This window comes from Sminthopsis crassicaudata, chromosome 1 (genome assembly GCF_048593235.1).
Source record: "Sminthopsis crassicaudata isolate SCR6 chromosome 1, ASM4859323v1, whole genome shotgun sequence".
In the NCBI taxonomy this organism is placed as follows: domain Eukaryota; kingdom Metazoa; phylum Chordata; class Mammalia; order Dasyuromorphia; family Dasyuridae; genus Sminthopsis; species Sminthopsis crassicaudata.
The window spans coordinates 94,575,797-94,580,919 of record NC_133617.1 but is presented as its reverse complement, the minus strand read 5'-3'; the positions used below and the strand labels follow the sequence as shown (position 1 = coordinate 94,580,919).

General features: G+C 35.5%; 1 long non-coding RNA gene across 1 annotated transcript; it reads right to left on the bottom strand.

Moving 5' to 3' along the window:
• Window positions 1-273: 273 nt before the first annotated feature.
• LOC141540965 (uncharacterized) lies at window positions 274-4,786 on the bottom strand. Its single transcript, XR_012481615.1, has 2 exons — window positions 4,612-4,786; window positions 274-928 (listed from the first exon to the last, which is right to left on the bottom strand). It is a non-coding gene; the product is annotated as an uncharacterized LOC141540965 (long non-coding RNA).
• Between the last annotated feature and the right edge of the window lie 337 nt (window positions 4,787-5,123).

Genomic DNA, 5,123 nt, shown 5'->3' with positions numbered 1-5,123 from the left:
AAAAGAAGAAGGAATGCAAAACCCACTTTTAGGAAGTCTTTCATGATTATTTCAGTTCATACTTAGCTCTCTCTCCCTGACTGCCAATTGCACTTAGACTCAGATCATATGAGTGAATCTTTAGGTAGGTGCAAATGTATACTATTAACTATAGTTAATTGCTTCACCTGCATTAATATTGTCTCTAATTAAACTCTGCCCCTTAAAGGAGAAAAGCAATTCTATACTCCTGAATTCCCCATAGAACCTAAATCAGGTTCACAGACACACAGAAAGTGTTTATCATTTATTATGTTTCTATCTTTACTAATGGTTATAAAAGGAAGTGTCCAAAATATTATTAACTGCATCAGATAACACAGTATAGGGGAAGGAGAACTCAATCAATTAATCAACAAACATTTATTAAGCATTTACTATTTACTGACTGGGAATATAAATAAAAAAGAGAAAAAAAGCCTCTGCCTTCAAATAGTTCACATTTTAATGGAGGAAGACAAATTACATATAAATCAGTACACACAAGATACTTACAAATTAGATGCAAGATAATCTTAGAAGGGAATAGTATAGCTGAGGGGAAAGGGGGAAAAGGCTTATTGCAGAAGGTGAAATTTGAGTTAAATCTTGAGGTAATTTAGGGAAATAAGGAGGTAGAAGTGAGGAAGAAAAATATGAAGAGTAGATCCAAAGGCAAAAGATGCTAGGTGAAATACTGTATGAAGAATAGCTAGTAGCCAACTATCACTGGACATCTGCTCTGCTTTTCCATTTTACAATTCTTTCCCTGGGCCATCATTTTAGGAAAGACATTTGCCATGCTTCTCACTCATTCCTGGATTCTTCTTCCTTCTCCTTGCCATTCTGGAGAAGTGTCTGTCCTGGGGTCCTGCTATTCTTTCAATTCTCGCTTCCCATAGAGGTAGCCCTGCAACAGAAAGGAAGGAGAGGAGTCTGCTAGGGAAGGGGCTCACAAAATCATTTCTTTGGGCATTACTTAGGAAAGGGAAGCCTCCTTCCATGAAGGCACATGGTAGTTTTCTCCTGTGGTTCCTTAGCAGTCAGAAGTCCCAGCTGCAAGAAGTAAGTCAACTTTATTCCTATATGGATAAATCCTGGAAAAAGAAAGAAAATTCCTAACTTCTGTGACTCATATGGTATAAACAAACATCCCAGTACTACACCTAAATGAATATCACCTTTATTTTAATCTGAGTTGAGCTTCAATGTCAGCTGGGAACAAAAGTTGCCATGAAATCAGCTTATCTCTCTCTGCACTTAGCTTGTAATCGAGACAAAATTTATTTTAAATTTTTTCTTCCCAAATATTTAATGCTATGTTCTATAATATTCCTGGGTTTTGGTAATTGATTCCAATGAAGACTCTAGAACGTCTTCAATAATTCCAACTTTTATAACACAATAAAGATGTTTTTTGATGTAATAATCTTAAAACACACATAATATGTATACTATTGGGAAAATACTTATACTATACTCATACTATAAAATAGATAAGTTAAACAATCTAATGCTTCAATTCCATTTTAATACAAGGAAATATGAACTAGTATGAAATTACATCCTAGGTTTAGAGGCTTTTCATATGGATAGTTACAAAAATTATTCCATGACTTTTCATCTGTACCTTCTTTTTAAAGAAAGTCTTTCACCACCTCTTCATCTACTGGGACTCCTTTCTTTCTTCCCCCATCTCTTTGAGAAACATTCAATCCTTCTTTAGCATTAGGCCCCAGTTTTAACTAACCCAAGTAGAAGGAGAATATAAAAAATATTAATAATCTTTTGTACAGAGCTGGCAATTCAAATGTTAGGATTCAGCTTTGTTCATGTGATTGAATCTGTGATTTATAGTCTCTTCATATAAAGCAGAATAGTAAAGAATCAAGAAACCAATGACTATCCTGAAATAGAAAACAAAAAAGTTAGATTAGATTCAGAAAAATTCTATAGACCTGTCCCCTTGTGCTTCCCTAGTTCACAAAAACAAACAGAATCTTGCTATTTTATCTCTCTGCTGCTAAAATGGGTTTCCATTCTATAATTTAAATGTTTTCCACACAAATAGTTACACTACTTCTATTCCAACTTTCACATCTATTTCTTGCATACATAATCTATTGCATTTTAAAAATTTCTTAGCCTTTACCTTCTTTCTTCCTTTTACTGTGACTAATAGGAGCTCTGCGGGTCATCCCCTGCATTTTATCCTAAAATCACTTCTTTTATTTAATCAATTCAAATTTGTGTCCTTTCTTATCTCCAAAGAAAAAGAGAAAAGTAAAATATTTTTTACAAATATGTAGTTAAGTAAAACAAATTTTTATACTGGCTATGTAAAAAAAGTCTTAATTTCCCATCTAGTTTTTCACCTCTTTTTGAGAATAGATTGACAGCATGTTGCATCATGAGCCCTATGGAATCATATTTGATTATTGTGTTGAAAGTTATATTTACAATGTTGTTTTCATTGTAAATTGTTCCCCTTGTTCTGCTCACATCACTCTGCATCAGTTAATATAAATCTTCCCAGATTTTTCTGAAACCATCCCTTTTATAATTTCTTACAGCACAATAGTATTCTATAACATGGATATACAATAACTAGTTCAGTCATTCCTCAATCAATGAGTACCTTCTCAGTTTCTAGGTCTTTGCTATCATAACAAGAACTGCTATATTTTTGTACACCATTAGAGCTCGTTTTTGCTTCAGACAAATTCCTCCTTTAATTTACCATCTCTTTTATTCCTCCATTCCTTCTCCCTTTTTTCAACTTATCTTTTGAATGAAATGCATTTCTAAACTCAGTTGTGTGTATTCTTCTTCTTGTGACCAATTCAAATGTGAATGAGATTCAAGTGTCACCTATTTCTTATTATTCCTTTTCTCTTTGTTAATATAGACTTTTACTTACACAAACCAATTAATTATGTGAGAGAATTTTCCAAACCCTTAGTTTCTCCTTTTCCATTCTAATATATTCCTTTCCATCTTCCTTTTCATTCTGCTAAAATTAACAAAATACAATAGAGCCACCCCAAGGTCCTCTAATTAAATTTCCTCTATGATCACTAATGACAAGGTCAATGGGAACACATGATTCATTTCCTTTTATTAGAAACAGTTCATCCTTCAGTCCTTCATGTTTCTCTTGATTGTTGTGTTCACATGACAAAATTTCTATGTGACTTTGATCTTTTCATCAGGAAGACATGGAGTTCTCTATTTCATTAAAGGTTTAATTTTCCTCTTCTCTTCAGCTTTAAAGAGTAAGTTATTCTTAGTTGTAAACTTTTATCTTTTGCCTTCTGGAATATCATATTTTAAGCTCTCCACTACTTTCTGGTGGTGGCTGCTAAATCATGTGTGAACCCAACTGTGGCTCCATGGTAATTTAATTCTTTCTTTTTGCATGTTTAGCCCTGGAAACTTTAGATTTTGACTATGATGTTGCTTGGAGTTTTCATTTTGGGACATCTTTTAGGAGGTAAACAGTGGCTTCTTTCTACTTTGGTTTTTCAGCACTTTGATGGGATTCTTTCTTTCTTCCTTCCTTCCTTCCTTCCTTTCTTTTTCTTTCTTTCTTTCTTCCTTCCTTCCTTCCTTTCTTTCTCTAATTCTTTCAGCCTACTTCCTGACTTTATATTTGGACTTTAGGACCAAGCTGTCCTTGTGTCTCCTAGTTCTCGCTATTGGTTCTTGGGACATTAAATATTGCATTATTCTAGGTTCTCAAAAACAGGTTGGGCTGGGAACCTATAAAGTTTCAGTGTTCCCAAAGTAGTCTGATGCAAGGAAAAGGTGATTTCTATCTTCCTGCTCTGAACTCTGCAAATTCCTGGTGTGAGTTTGCATCTGAGTAACATATCTCTAGGCTTGTCCCTGGTTAGACTGCTAATTTAGTGCTGATGAACTGTTATTATCAATCAGTTGGAAAGCTCTGCTGTTTAACAGTGACAGAACTTCAGGATCCCCTTTGGTCTGAGATTCCTGTCATATGCTTCACACCAGGCAGGAAGCTGGAACTGAGATCCTCCCATTCTGCTCTTGCAGTCACAGCCACAAGGCTTTAGAACTTCAGGAGTTGGAACTGTTCCTCAGCCAGGAACAAGTCCCTTCCTCAGTCAGCCCTTGATGTGTATCCTGAGACTTTGTATGAGCAATAAAACTGACAATCAGCATCTATGACCAGTTCCATCTGCATAGATTTAGGCCCCTCTGTGCTGCATTTAGGAATTCTGTGTGCTTGTTCATAACCTCTACCTGAACTAAATACCTGCATGACTGGTTCTGTCTAGAAATTGTAGTCACTTTACAAACCTGTCTCTCTATCTTGCTCACCTGGGCTAGAAAAAGGACATGCTATTTACTTATTCTTTATATTGATAAACTTCTCAAGGAAGTGGCTTTTATATTTTCAACATCCGCTTTTTAGTTAAACCCTACTATTCTTACTTGTGACTTAGGTATGACTTTTTGCTGTTTGTCCTTTCTTGAAGAGGAGCAGGACATTAGGGAGGTGATGCCATGACCTGCAAGTGACTGGAATTTCAGTGAGGGAGAGTTGGGCAAGGTCCCCTGCCTCACCTTCCCCTCCAGAGCCATCTGCGTCCAGTGGCCAGATGTAGATCAGGACAATGGAGATGCAGGGGGAGCTCTTGGTCTTTGTAAGCTAAGGTCATCAACAGGTCTCAGTTTGACTGAGGCGGCACCTATTTAGTAATTAAGATGAGGTAGCAATCGAGGCAAGGAATAGTCTCTTTCTTCTAGTAAAAAAAAAAAAAAAAAAAAAAAAAAATCTAAATTATTCAATGAATAAATCTGGAATACAAAACTAGGATAGACTCATTGATTAGCTAACAATAGGCCTCAGGCCAAGACCCAAAGAGAGACAGAAAACACATTGAATGATAAGAGTCAGAATTAAGTAATATATTGACAGACTAGGACAGCAGGATGAATCTAATGAAATTTCATAGGGATGGAAAAAAGTCTTACACATGGCTTGAAAAATCATCTTTACAATAGACAAAATTAATGCATTGAGGATAAGGGAAGTGGCTGAATGGGAAAAAAAAAATCTTTGTATCAAAAGTCCT